The sequence below is a fragment of the Colletes latitarsis genome, chromosome 14 (genome assembly GCF_051014445.1).
Source record: "Colletes latitarsis isolate SP2378_abdomen chromosome 14, iyColLati1, whole genome shotgun sequence".
Taxonomy (NCBI): Eukaryota; Metazoa; Arthropoda; class Insecta; order Hymenoptera; family Colletidae; genus Colletes; species Colletes latitarsis.
The window spans coordinates 10,079,958-10,096,233 of record NC_135147.1 but is presented as its reverse complement, the minus strand read 5'-3'; positions in this window follow the sequence as shown (position 1 = coordinate 10,096,233).

Sequence of the window (16,276 nt, the reverse complement as noted above, 5' to 3'; positions counted from 1 at the left end):
CAGGATCTGGCCAACAAGCATGCGAAGAAGGCAAAATAATGTGCCAGATGCGGGCATAACCCAGACCTAACCCAGACCTAACCGGTGTTATCCTCTAAAATGTGGATCGAAACCAGGTTTAATTGACTGTTTCAGTGTGGTACCACATTACTACGTGATTCAAACCCGAAAAACCCCAGGTTCTGGCGAACAAGAATGCGATGAAGGCAGGATCATGAGCGAGATGCGGGCATAACCCAGTTCTAACCCAAACCTAACCGGTGTAATCCTCTAAAATGTGGATCGAAACCAGTTTTAATTGACTGTTACTGTGTGGTACCACATTACTACGTGATTCAAACCCCATAAACCAAGGATCTGGCCAACAAGTATGCGGAAAAGTCAAAATCAAGAGCCAGACGCGGGCATAACCCAGACCTAACCGGTGTTATCCTCTAAAATATTGATCGAAACCTCGTTTAATTGTCTGTATCAGTGTGGTACCACATTACTACGTGATTCAAACCAGAAAAAAACCCAGGATATGGCCAACAAGCATGCGAAGAAGGCAAAATCATGGGCCAGATGCGGGCATAACCCAGACCTAACCCAGACCTAACCGGTGTTATCCTCTAAAATGTGGATCGAAACCAGGTTTAATTGACTGTTTCAGTGTGGTACCACATTACTACGTGATTCAAACCAGAAAAAAACCCAGGATATGGCCAACAAGCATGCGAAGAAGGCAAAATCATGTGCCAGATGCGGGCATAACCCAGACCTAACCCAGACCTAACCGGTGTTATCCTCTAAAATGTGGATCGAATCCAGGTTTAATTGACTGATTTAGTGTGGTACCACATTACTACGTGATTCAAACCCGAAAAAACACAGGATCTGGCCAACAAGTATGCGAAGAAAGCAAAATCATGAGCCAGATGCGGACATAACCCATACCTATCCCAGACCTAACCGGTGTTATCCTATAAAATGTGGATCGAATCCAGGTTTAATTGATTGTTTCAGTGCGGTATCACATTACTACGTGATTCAAACCAGGGAAAACCAAGGATCTGGCCAACAAGTATGCGGAAAAGTCAAAATCAAGAGCCAGATGCGGGCATAACCCAGACCTAACCGGTGTTATCCTCTAAGATATTGATCGAAACCAGGTTTAATTGACTGTTTCAGTCTGGTACCACATTACTACGTGATTCAAACCCGAAAAAACCCAGGATCTGGCCAACAAGTATGCGATGAAGGCAGAATCATGAGCGAGATGCGGGCATAACCCAGGCCTAACCCAGACCCAACCGGTGTTATCCTATAAAATGTGGATCGAATCCAGGCTTAATTGACTGCTTCAGTGTGGTATCACACTACTACATGATTCAAACCCGAAAAAACCCAGGATCTGTCCAACAAATATGCGAAAAAGGGAAAATCATGTCCCACATGCGGGCATAATCCAGACCTAACCGGTGTTATCCTCTAAAATATTGTTCGAAACCAGGTTTAATTGTCTGTTTCAGTGTGGTACCACATTATTACGTGATACAAACCCGAAAAAACCCAGGATCTGGCCAACAAGTATGCGAAGAAGGCAAAATCATGAGCCAGATGCGGGCATAACCCAGTCCTAACCCAGACCTAACCGGTGTTATCCTCTAAAATATTGATCGAAACCAGGTTTAATTGACTGTTTCGGTGTGGTACCACATTACTACGTGATTCAAACACGAAAAAACCCAGGTTCTGGCGAACAAGAATGCGTTGAAGGCAGAATCATGAGCGAGATGCGGGCATAACCCAGGCCTAACCCAGACCTAACCGGTGTTATCCTCTAAAATAGTGATTGAAACCTCGTTTAATTGTCTGTTTCAGTGTGGTACCACATTACTACGTGATTCAAACCCGAAAAAACCCAGGTTCTGGCGAACAAGAATGCGATGAAGGCAGAATCATGAGCGAGATGCGGGCATAACCCAGACCTAACCCAGACCTAACCGGTGTTATCCTCTAAAATATTGATCGAAACCAGGTTTAATTGACTGTTTCAATGTGGTACCACATTACTACGTGATTCAAACCCGAAAAAACCCAGGTTCTGGCGAACAAGAATGCGATGAAGTCAGAATCATGAGCGATGTGAATGCATAACCCAGTCCTAACCCAGACCTAACCGGTGTTATCCACTAAAATATTGATCGAAACCAGGTTTAATTGACTGTTTCAATGTGATACCACATTACTACGTGATTCAAACCCGAAAAAACCCAGGTTCTGGCGAACAAGAATGCGATGAAGTCAGAATCATGAGCGATGTGAATGCATAACCCAGTCCTAACTCAGACCTAACCGGTGTTATCCTCTAAAATATTGATCGAAACCAGGTTTAATTGACTGTTTCAGTGTGGTACCACATTACTACGTGATTCAAACACGAAAAAACCCAGGTTCTGGCGAACAAGAATGCGATGACGGCAGAATCATGAGGGAGATGCGGGCATAACCCATATCTAACCCAGACCTAACCGGTGTTATCCTCTAAAATGTGGTTCGAAACCAGGTTTAATTGACTGTTTCAGTGCGGTATCACATTACTACGTGATTCAAACCAGGGAAAATCAAGGATCTGGCCAACAAGTTTGCGAAGAAGGCAAAATCATGAGCCAGATTCGGGCATAACCCAGTCCTAACCCAGACCTAACCGGTGTTATCCTCTAAAATATTGATCGAAACCAGGTTTAATTGACTGTTTCAGCGCGTTATCACATTACTACGTGATTCATACAAGGGAAAACCAAGGATCTGGCCAACAAGTATGCGGAAAAGTCAAAATCAAGAGCCAGATGCGGACATAACCCATACCTATCCCAGACCTAACCGGTGTTATCCTCTAAAATATTGATGGAACCAGGTTTAATTGACTGTTTCAGTGCGGTATCACATTACTACGTGATTCAAACCAGGGAAAACCAAGGATCTGGCCAACAAGTATGCGGAAAAGTCAAAATCAAGAGCCAGACGCAGGCATAACCCCAGACCTAACCGGTGTTATCCTCTAAAATATTGATCGAAACCTCGTTTAATTGTCTGTTTCAGTGTGGTACCACATTGCTACGTGATTCAAACCAGAAAAAACCCCAGGATCTGGCCAACAAGCATGCGAAGAAGGCAAAATAATGTGCCAGATGCGGGCATAACCCAGACCTAACCCAGACCTAACCGGTGTTATCCTCTAAAATGTGGATCGAAACCAGGTTTAATTGACTGTTTCAGTGTGGTACCATATTACTACGTGATTCAAACCCGAAAAACCCCAGGTTCTGGCGAACAAGAATGCGATGAAGGCAGTATCATGAGCGAGATGCGGGCATAACCCAGTTCTAACCCAAACCTAACCGGTGTAATCCTCTAAAATGTGGATCGAAACCAGTTTTAATTGACTGTTACTGTGTGGTACCACATTACTACGTGATTCAAACCCGAAAAAACCCAGGTTCTTGCGAACAAGAATGCGATGTATGCAGAATCATGAGCGAGATGCGGGTATAACCCAGTCCTAACCCAGACCTAACCGGTGTTATCCTCTAAAATATTGATCGAAACCAGGTTTAATTGTCTGTTTCAGTGTGGTACCACATTACTACGTGATTCAAACTAGAAAAAAACCTAGGATCTGGCCAACAAGCATGCGAACAAGGCAAACTCATGAGCCAGATGCGGGCATAACCCAGTCCTAACCCAGACCTAACCGGTGTTATCCTCTAAAATATTGATCGAAACCAGGTTTAATTGACTGTTTCAGTGTGGTACCACATTACTACGTGATTCAAACACGAAAAAACCCAGGATCTGGCCAACAAGTATGCGAAGAAAGCAAAATCAGGAGCCAGATGCGGACATAACCCATACCTATCCCAGACCTAACTGGTGTTATCCTATAAAATGTGGATCGAATCCAGGTTTAATTGTGTGTTTCAGTGTGGTACCACATTACTACGTGATTCAAGCCCGAAAAAACCCAGGATCTGGCCAACAAGTATGCGAAGAAGGCAAACTCATGAGCCAGATGCGGGCATAATCCAGTCCTGACCCAGACCTAACCGGTGTTATCCTCTATAATATTGATCGAAACCAGGTTTAATTGACTGTTTCAGTGTGGTACCACATTACTACGTGATTCAAACCCGAAAAAACCCAGGTTCTGGCGAACAAGAATGCGATGAAGGCAGAATCATGAGCGAGATGCGGGTATAACCCAGATCTAACCCAGACCTAACCGGTGTTATCCTCTAAAATGTGGATCGAAACCAGGTTTAATTGACTGTTTCAGTGCGGTATCACATTACAACGTGATTCAAACCAGGGAAAACCAAGGATCTCGCCAACAAGTATGCGAAGAAGGCAAAATCATGAGCCAGATGCGGGCATAACCCAGTCCTAACCTAGACCTAACCGGTGTTATCCTCTAAAATATTGATCGAAACCAGGTTTAATTGACTGTTTCAGCGCGTTATCACATTACTACGTGATTCAAACCAGGGAAAACCAAGGATCTGGCCAACAAGTATGCGGAAAAGTCAAAATCAAGAGCCAGATGCGGACATAACCCATACCTATCCCAGACCTAACCGGTGTTATCCTCTAAAATATTGATCGAAACCAGGTTTAATTGACTGTTTCAGTGCGGTACCACATTACTACGTGATTCAAACCAGGGAAAACCAAGGATCTGGCCAACAAGTATGCGGAAAAGTCAAAATCAAGAGCCAGACGCGGGCATAACCCAGACCTAACCGGTGTTATCCTCTAAAATATTGATCGAAACCTCGTTTAATTGTCTGTTTCAGTGTGGTACCACATTACTACGTGATTCAAACCAGAAAAAAACCCAGGATCTGGCCAACAAGCATGCGAAGAAGGCAAAATAATGTGCCAGATGCGGGCATAACCCAGACCTAACCCAGACCTAACCGGTGTTATCCTCTAAAATGTGGATCGAAACCAGGTTTAATTGACTGTTTCAGTGTGGTACCACATTACTACGTGATTCAAACCACAAAAAAACCCAGGATATGGCCAACAAGCATGCGAAGAAGGCAAAATCATGTGCCAGATGCGGGCATAACCCAGACCTAACCCAGACCTAACCGGTGTTATCCTCTAAAATGTGGATCGAATCCACGTTTAATTGTCTGTTTCAGTGCGGTATCACATTACTACGTGATTCAAACCCGAAAAAACCCAGGTTCTGGCGAACAAGAATGCGATGAAGGCAGAATCATGAGCGAGATGCGGGCATAACCCAGATCTAACCCAGACCTAACCGGTGTTATCCTCTAAAATGTGGATCGAATCCAGGTTTAATTGACTGTTACTGTGTGGTACCACATTACTACGTGATTCAAACCCGAAAAAACCCAGGTTCTGGCGAACAAGAATGCGATGACGGCAGAATCATGAGGGAGATGCGGGCATAACCCATATCTAACCCAGACCTAACCGGTGTTATCCTCTAAAATGTGGTTCGAAACCAGGTTTAATTGACTGTTTCAGTGCGGTATCACATTACTACGTGATTCAAACCAGGGAAAATCAAGGATCTGGCCAACAAGTTTGCGAAGAAGGCAAAATCATGAGCCAGATTCGGGCATAACCCAGTCCTAACCCAGACCTAACCGGTGTTATCCTCTAAAATATTGATCGAAACCAGGTTTAATTGACTGTTTCAGCGCGTTATCACATTACTACGTGATTCATACCAGGGAAAACCAAGGATCTGGCCAACAAGTATGCGGAAAAGTCAAAATCAAGAGCCAGATGCGGACATAACCCATACCTATCCCAGACCTAACCGGTGTTATCCTCTAAAATATTGATGGAACCAGGTTTAATTGACTGTTTCAGTGCGGTATCACATTACTACGTGATTCAAACCAGGGAAAACCAAGGATCTGGCCAACAAGTATGCGGAAAAGTCAAAATCAAGAGCCAGACGCAGGCATAACCCCAGACCTAACCGGTGTTATCCTCTAAAATATTGATCGAAACCTCGTTTAATTGTCTGTTTCAGTGTGGTACCACATTGCTACGTGATTCAAACCAGAAAAAAACCCAGGATCTGGCCAACAAGCATGCGAAGAAGGCAAAATAATGTGCCAGATGCGGGCATAACCCAGACCTAACCCAGACCTAACCGGTGTTATCCTCTAAAATGTGGATCGAAACCAGGTTTAATTGACTGTTTCAGTGTGGTACCACATTACTACGTGATTCAAACCCGAAAAACCCCAGGTTCTGGCGAACAAGAATGCGATGAAGGCAGGATCATGAGCGAGATGCGGGCATAACCCAGTTCTAACCCAAACCTAACCGGTGTAATCCTCTAAAATGTGGATCGAAACCAGTTTTAATTGACTGTTACTGTGTGGTACCACATTACTACGTGATTCAAACCCGAAAAAACCCAGGTTCTTGCGAACAAGAATGCGATGTATGCAGAATCATGAGCGAGATGCGGGTATAACCCAGTCCTAACCCAGACCTAACCGGTGTTATCCTCTAAAATATTGATCGAAACCAGGTTTAATTGTCTGTTTCAGTGTGGTACCACATTACTACGTGATTCAAACTAGAAAAAAACCTAGGATCTGGCCAACAAGCATGCGAACAAGGCAAACTCATGAGCCAGATGCGGGCATAACCCAGTCCTAACCCAGACCTAACCGGTGTTATCCTCTAAAATATTGATCGAAACCAGGTTTAATTGACTGTTTCAGTGTGGTACCACATTACTACGTGATTCAAACACGAAAAAACCCAGGATCTGGCCAACAAGTATGCGAAGAAAGCAAAATCAGGAGCCAGATGCGGACATAACCCATACCTATCCCAGACCTAACTGGTGTTATCCTATAAAATGTGGATCGAATCCAGGTTTAATTGTGTGTTTCAGTGTGGTACCACATTACTACGTGATTCAAGCCCGAAAAAACCCAGGATCTGGCCAACAAGTATGCGAAGAAGGCAAACTCATGAGCCAGATGCGGGCATAATCCAGTCCTGACCCAGACCTAACCGGTGTTATCCTCTATAATATTGATCGAAACCAGGTTTAATTGACTGTTTCAGTGTGGTACCACATTACTACGTGATTCAAACCCGAAAAAACCCAGGTTCTGGCGAACAAGAATGCGATGAAGGCAGAATCATGAGCGAGATGCGGGTATAACCCAGATCTAACCCAGACCTAACCGGTGTTATCCTCTAAAATGTGGATCGAAACCAGGTTTAATTGACTGTTTCAGTGCGGTATCACATTACTACGTGATTCAAACCAGGGAAAACCAAGGATCTCGCCAACAAGTATGCGAAGAAGGCAAAATCATGAGCCAGATGCGGGCATAACCCAGTCCTAACCTAGACCTAACCGGTGTTATCCTCTAAAATATTGATCGAAACCAGGTTTAATTGACTGTTTCAGCGCGTTATCACATTACTACGTGATTCAAACCAGGGAAAACCAAGGATCTGGCCAACAAGTATGCGGAAAAGTCAAAATCAAGAGCCAGATGCGGACATAACCCATACCTATCCCAGACCTAACCGGTGTTATCCTCTAAAATATTGATCGAAACCAGGTTTAATTGACTGTTTCAGTGCGGTACCACATTACTACGTGATTCAAACCAGGGAAAACCAAGGATCTGGCCAACAAGTATGCGGAAAAGTCAAAATCAAGAGCCAGACGCGGGCATAACCCAGACCTAACCGGTGTTATCCTCTAAAATATTGATCGAAACCTCGTTTAATTGTCTGTTTCAGTGTGGTACCACATTACTACGTGATTCAAACCAGAAAAAAACCCAGGATCTGGCCAACAAGCATGCGAAGAAGGCAAAATAATGTGCCAGATGCGGGCATAACCCAGACCTAACCCAGACCTAACCGGTGTTATCCTCTAAAATGTGGATCGAAACCAGGTTTAATTGACTGTTTCAGTGTGGTACCACATTACTACGTGATTCAAACCACAAAAAAACCCAGGATATGGCCAACAAGCATGCGAAGAAGGCAAAATCATGTGCCAGATGCGGGCATAACCCAGACCTAACCCAGACCTAACCGGTGTTATCCTCTAAAATGTGGATCGAATCCACGTTTAATTGTCTGTTTCAGGGTGGTACCACATTACTACGGGATTCAAACTAGAAAAAACCCAGGTTCTGGCGAACGAGAATGCGATGAAGGCAGAATCATGAGCGAAATGCGGGCATAACCCAGACCTAACCCAGACCTAACCGGTGTTATCCTCTAAAATATTGATCGAAACCAGGTTTAATTGTCTGTTTCAGTGCGGTATCACATTACTACGTGATTCAAACCCGAAAAAACCCAGGTTCTGGCGAACAAGAATGCGATGAAGGCAGAATCATGAGCGAGATGCGGGCATAACCCAGATCTAACCCAGACCTAACCGGTGTTATCCTCTAAAATGTGGATCGAATCCAGGTTTAATTGACTGTTACTGTGTGGTACCACATTACTACGTGATTCAAACCCGAAAAAACCCAGGTTCTGGCGAACAAGAATGCGATGAAGGCAGAATCATGAGCGAGATGCGGGCATAACCCAGATCTAACCCAGACCTAACCGGTGTTATCCTCTAAAATGTGGATCGAATCCAGGTTTAATTGACTGTTACTGTGTGGTACCACATTACTACGTGATTCAAACCCGAAAAAACCCAGGTTCTGGCGAACAAGAATGCGATGAAGGCAGAATCATGAGCGAGATGCGGGCATAACCCAGATCTAACCCAGACCTAACAGGTGTTATCCTCTAAAATATTGATCGAAACCAGGTTTACTTGACTGTTTCAGTGCGGTATCACATTACTACGTGATTCAAACCAGGGAAAACCAAGGATCTGGCCAACAAGTATGCGAAGAAGGCAAAATCATGAGCCATATGCGGGCATAACCCAGTCCTAACCCAGACCTAACAGGTGTTATCCTCTAAAATATTGATCGAAACCAGGTTTAATTGTCTGTTTCAGTGTGGTACCACATTACTACGTGACTCAAACCCGAAAAAACCCAGGATCTGGCCAACATGTATGCGAAGAAGGCAAAATCATGAGCCAGATGCGGGCATAACCCAGTCCTAACCCAGACCTAACAGGTGTTATCCTCTAAAATATTGATCGAAACCAGGTTTAATTGACTGTTACTGTGTGGTACCACATTACTACGTGATTCAAACCCGAAAAAACCCAGGTTCTGGCGAACAAGAATGCGATGAAGGCAGAATCATGAGCGATATGCGGGCATAACCCAGACCTAACCCAGATCTAACCGGTGTTATCCTCTAAAATGTGGATCGAAACCAGGTTTAATTGACTGTTTCAGTGTGGTACCACATTACTACGTGATTCAAACCCGAAAAAACCCAGGTTCTGGCGAACAAGAATGCGATGAAGGCAGAATCATGAGCGAGATGCGGGCGTAACCCAGATCTAACCCAGACCTAACCGGTGTTATCCTCTAAAATGTGGATCGAATCCAGGTTTAATGGACTGTTACTGTGTGGTACCACATTACTACGTGATTCAAACCCGAAAAAACCCAGGTTCTGGCGAACAAGAATGCGATGAAGGCAGAATCATGAGGGAGATGCGGGCATAACCCAGATCTAACCCAGACCTAACCGGTGTTATCCTCTAAAATGTGGATCGAAACCAGGTTTAATTGACTGTTTCAGTGTGGTACCTCATTACTACGTGATTCAAACCCGAAAAAACCCAGGATCTGGCCAACAAGTATGCGAAGTAAGCAAAATCATGAGCCAGATGCGGACATGACCCATACCTAACCCAGACCTAACCGGTGTTATCCTCTAAAATGTGGATCGAAACCAGGTTTAATTGACTGTTTCAGTGCGGTATCACATTACTACGTGATTCAAACCAGGGAAAACCAAGGATCTGGCCAACAAGTATCCGAAGAAGGCAAAATCATGAGCCAGATGCGGGCATAACCCAGTCCAAACCCAGACCTAACCGGTGTTATCCTCTAAAATATTGATCGAAACCTCGTTTAATTGTCTGTTTCAGTGTGGTACCACATTACTACGTGATTCAAACCAGAAAAAAACCCAGGATCTGGCCAACAAGCATGCGAAGAAGGCAAAATAATGTGCCAGATGCGGGCATAACCCAGACCTAACCCAGACCTAACCGGTGTTATCCTCTAAAATGTGGATCGAAACCAGGTTTAATTGACTGTTTCAGTGTGGTACCACATTACTGCGTGATTCAAACCCGAAAAACCCCAGGTTCTGGCGAACAAGAATGCGATGAAGGCAGGATCATGAGCGAGATGCGGGCATAACCCAGTTCTAACCCAAACCTAACCGGTGTAATCCTCTAAAATGTGGATCGAAACCAGGTTTAATTGACTGTTACTGTGTGGTACCACATTACTACGTGATTCAAACCCCATAAACCAAGGATCTGGCCAACAAGTATGCGGAAAAGTCAAAATCAAGAGCCAGATGCGGGCATAACCCAGACCTAACCGGTGTTATCCTCTAAAATATTGATCGAAACCTCGTTTAATTGTCTGTATGAGTGTGGTACCACATTACTACGTGATTCAAACCAGAAAAAAACCCAGGATATGGCCAACAAGCATGCGAAGAAGGCAAAATCATGTGCCAGATGCGGGCATAACCCAGACCTAACCCAGACCTAACCGGTGTTATCCTCTAAAATGTGGATCGAAACCAGGTTTAATTGACTGTTTCAGTGTGGTACCACATTACTACGTGATTCAAACCCGAAAAAACGCAGGATCTGGCCTCCAAGTATGCGAAGAAAGCAAAATCATGAGCCAGATGCGGGCATAACCCAGACCTAACCCAGACCTAACCGGTGTTATCCTATAAAATGTGGATCGAATCCAGGTTTAATTGACTGTTTTAGTGTGGTACCACATTACTACGTGATTCAAACCCGAAAAAACCCAGGATCTGGCCAACAAGTATGCGAAGAAAGCAAAATCATGAGCCAGATGCGGACATAACCCATACCTATCCCAGACCTAACCGGTGTTATCCTATAAAATGTGGATCGAATCCAGGTTTAATTGACTGTTTCAGTGCGGTATCACATTACTACGTGATTCAAACCAGGGAAAACCAAGGATCTGGCCAACAAGTATGCGGAAAAGTCAAAATCAAGAGCCAGATGCGGGCATAACCCAGACCAAACCGGTGTTATCCTCTAAGATATTGATCGAAACCAGGTTTAATTGTCTGTTTCAGTGTGGTACCACATTACTACGGGATTCAAACTAGAAAAAACCCAGGTTCTGGCGAACGAGAATGCGATGAAGGCAGAATCATGAGCGAAATGCGGGCATAACCCAGACCTAACCCAGACCTAACCGGTGTTATCCTCTAAAATACTGATCGAAACCAGGTTTAATTGTCTGTTTCAGTGTGGTACCACATTACTACGTGACTCAAACCCGAAAAAACCCAGGATCTGGCCAACAAGTATGCGAAGAAGGCAAAATCATGAGCCAGATGCGGGCATAACCCAGTCCTAACCCAGACCTAACAGGTGTTATCCTCTAAAATATTGATCGAAACCAGGTTTAATTGACTGTTTCAGTGCGGTATCACATTACTACGTGATTCAAACCAGGGAAAACCAAGGATCTGGCCAACAAGTATGCGGAAAAGTCAATATCAAGAGCCAGATGCGGGCATAACCCAGACCTAACCGGTGTTATCCTCTAAAATATTGATCGAAACCAGGTTTAATTGACTGTTTCAGTCTGGTACCATATTACTACGTGATTCAAACCCGAAAAAACCCAGGATCTGGCCAACAAGTATGCGGGAAAGGCGAAATCATGAGCCAGATGCGGGCATAACCCAGACCTAACCCAGACCTAACCGGTGTTATCCTATAAAATGTGGATCGAATCCAGGTTTAATTGACTGTTTCAGTCTGGTACCACATTACTACGTGATTCAAACCCGAAAAAACCCAGGATCAGGCCAACAAGTATGCGGGAAAGGCAAAATCATGAGCCAGATGCGGGCATAACCCAGACCTAACCCAGACCTAACCGGTGTTATCCTCTAAAATATTGATCGAAACCAGGCTTAATTGACTGCTTCAGTGTGGTATCACACTACTACATGATTCAAACCCGAAAAAACCCAGGATCTGTCCAACAAATATGCGAAAAAGGGAAAATCATGTCCCAAATGCGGGCATAATCCAGACCTAACCGGTTTTATCCTCTAAAATATTGATCGAAACCAGGTTTAATTGTCTGTTTCAGTGTGGTACCACATTACTACGTGATACAAACCCGAAAACACCCAGGATCCGGCCAACAAGTATGCGAAGAAGGCAAAATCATGAGCCAGATGCGGGCATAACCCAGTCCTAACCCAGACCTAACTGGTGTTATCCTCTAAAATATTGATCGAAACCAGGTTTAATTGACTGTTTCAGTGTGGTACCACATTACTACGTGATACAAACCCGAAAACACCCAGGATCCGGCCAACAAGTATGCGAAGAAGGCAAAATCATGAGCCAGATGCGGGCATAACCCAGTCCTAACCCAGACCTAACCGGTGTTATCCTCTAAAATATTGATCGAAACCAGGTTTAATTGTCTGTTTCTGTGTGGTACCACATTACTACGTGATTCAAACTAGAAAAAAACCTAGGATCTGGCCAACAAGCATGCGAACAAGGCAACCTCATGAGCCAGATGCGGGCATAACCCAGTCCTAACCCAGACCTAACCGGTGTTATCCTCTAAAATATTGATCGAAACCAGGTTTAATTGACTGTTTCAGTGTGGTACCACACTACTACGTGATTCAAACACGAAAAAACCCAGGATCTGGCCAACAAGTATGCGAAGAATGCAAAATCAGGAGCCAGTTGCGGACATAACCCATTCCTATCCCAGACCTAACTGGTGTTATCCTATAAAATGTGGATCGAATCCAGGTTTAATTGACTGTTACTGTGTGGTACCACATTACTACGTGATTCAAACCCGAAAAAACCCAGGATCTGGCCAACAAGTATGCGAAGAAGGCATACTCATGAGCCAGATGCGGGCATAACCCAGTCCTAACCCAGACCTAACCGGTGTTATCCTCTAAAATATTGATCGAAACCAGGTTTAATTGACTGTTTCAGTGTGGTACCACATTACTACGTGATTCAAACACGAAAAAACCCAGGATCTGGCCAACAAGTATGCGAAGAATGCAAAATCAGGAGCCAGTTGCGGACATAACCCATACCTATCCCAGACCTAACTGGTGTTATCCTATAAAATGTGGATCGAATCCAGGTTTAATTGACTGTTACTGTGTGGTACCACATTACTACGTGATTCAAACCCGAAAAAACCCAGGTTCTGGCGAACAAGAATGCGATGAAGGCAGAATCATGAGCGAGATGCGGGCATAACCCAGACCTAACCCAGATCTAACCGGTGTTATCCTCTAAAATGTGGATCGAAACCAGGTTTAATTGACTGTTTCAGTGTGGTACCACATTACTACGTGATTCAAACCCGAAAAAACCCAGGTTCTGGCGAACAAGAATGCGATGAAGGCAGAATCATGAGCGAGATGCGGGCATAACCCAGATCTAACCCAGACCTAACCGGTGTTATCCTCTAAAATGTGGATCGAATCCAGGTTTAATTGACTGTTACTGTGTGGTACCACATTACTACGTGATTCAAACCCGAAAAAACCCAGGTTCTGGCGAACAAGAATGCGATGAAGGCAGAATCATGAGGGAGATGCGAGCATAACCCAGATCTAACCCAGACCTAACCGGTGTTATCCTCTAAAATGTGGATCGAAACCAGGTTTAATTGACTGTTTCTGTGTGGTACCTCATTACTACGTGATTCAAACCCGAAAAAACCCAGGATCTGGCCAACAAGTATGCGAAGAAAGCAAAATCATGAGCCAGATGCGGACATGACCCATACCTATCCCAGACCTAACCGGTGTTATCCTATAATATGTGGATCGAAACCAGGTTTAATTGACTGTTTCAGTGCGGTATCACATTACTACGTGATTCAAACCAGGGAAAACCAAGGATCTGGCCAACAAGTATGCGAAGAAGGCAAAATCATGAGCCAGATGCGGGCATAACCCAGTCCTAACCCAGACCTAACCGGTGTTATCCTCTAAAATATTGATCGAAACCAGGTTTAATTGACTGTTTCAGCGCGTTATCACATTACTACGTGATTCAAACCAGGGGAAACCAAGGATCTGGCCAACAAGTATGCGGAAAAGTCAAAATCAAGAGCCAGATGCGGACATAACCCATACCTATCCCAGACCTAACCGGTGTTATCCTCTAAAATATTGATCGAAACCAGGTTTAATTGACTGTTTCAGTGCGGTATCACATTACTACGTGATTCAAACCAGGGAAAACCAAGGATCTGGCCAACAAGTATGCGGAAAAGTCAAAATCAAGAGCCAGACACGGGCATAACCCAGACCTAACCGGTGTTATCCTCTAAAATATTGATCGAAACCTCGTTTAATTGTCTGTTTCAGTGTGGTACCACATTACTACGTGATTCAAACCAGAAAAAAACCCAGGATCTGGCCAACAAGCATGCGAGGAAGGCAAAATAATGTGCCAGATGCGGGCATAACCCAGACCTAACCCAGACCTAACCGGTGTTATCCTCTAAAATGTGGATCGAAACCAGGTTTAATTGACTGTTTCAGTGTGGTACCACATTACTGCGTGATTCAAACCCGAAGAACCCCAGGTTCTGGCGAACAAGAATGCGATGAAGGCAGGATCATTAGCGAGATGCGGGCATAACCCAGTTCTAACCCAAACCTAACCGTTGTAATCCTCTAAAATGTGGATCGAAACCAGGTTTAATTGACTGTTACTGTGTGGTACCACATTACTACGTGATTCAAACCCCATAAACCAAGGATCTGGCCAACAAGTATGCGGAAAAGTCAAAATCAAGAGCCAGATGCGGGCATAACCCAGACCTAACCGGTGTTATCCTCTAAAATATTGATCGAAACCTCGTTTAATTGTCTGTATCAGTGTGGTACCACATTACTAGGTGATTCAAACCAGAGAGGACCAAGGATCTGGCCAACAAGTATGCGGAAAAGTCAAAATCAAGAGCCAGATGCGGGCATAACCCAGACCTAACCCAGACCTAACCAGTGTTATCCTCTAAAATGTGGATCGAAACCAGGTTTAATTGACTGTTTCAGTGTGGTACCACATTACTACGTGATTCAAACCCGAAAAAACCTAGGTTCTGGCGAACAAGAATGCGATGAAGGCAGAATCATGAGCGAGATGCGGGCATAACCCAGACCTAACCCAGACCTAACCGGTGTTATCCTCTAAAATATTGATCGAAACCAGGTTTAATTGTCTGTTTCAGTGTGGTACCACACTACTACGTGATTCAAACCCGAAAAAACCCAGGATCTGGCCAACAAGTATGCGAAGACGGCAAAATCATGAGCCAGTTGCGGGCATAACCCAGTCCTAACCCAGACCTAACCGGTGTTATCCTCTAAAATATTGATCGAAACCTCGTTTAATTGTCTGTTTCAGTGTGGTACCACATTACTACGTGATTCAAACTAGAAAAAAACCCAGGATCTGGCCAACAAGCATGCGAAGAAGGCAAAATCATGTGCCAGATGCGGGCATAACCCAGACCTAACCCAGACCTAACCAGTGTTATCCTCAAAAATGTGGATCGAAACCAGGTTTAATTGACTGTTTCAATGTGCTACCACATTACGACGTGATTCAAACCCGAAAAACCCCAGGATCTGGCCAACAAGTATGCGAAGAAGGCAAAATCATGAGCCAGATGCGGGCATAACCCAGACCTAACCGGTGTTATCCTCTAAAATATTGATCGAAACCTCGTTTAATTGTCTGTTTCAGTGTGGTACCTTATTACTACGTGATTCAAAGCAGAAAAAACCCAGGTTCTGGCGAACAAGAATGCGATGAAGGCAGAATCATGAGCGAGATGCGGGCATAACCCAGATCTAACCCAGACCTAACCGGTGTTATCCCCTAAAATGTGGATCGGAACCAGGTTTAATTGTCTGTTTCAGTGTGGTACCACATTACTACGTGATTCAAACCAGAGAGGACCAAGTATCTGGCCAAGAAGTATGCGAAGAAGGCAAAATCATGAGCCAGATG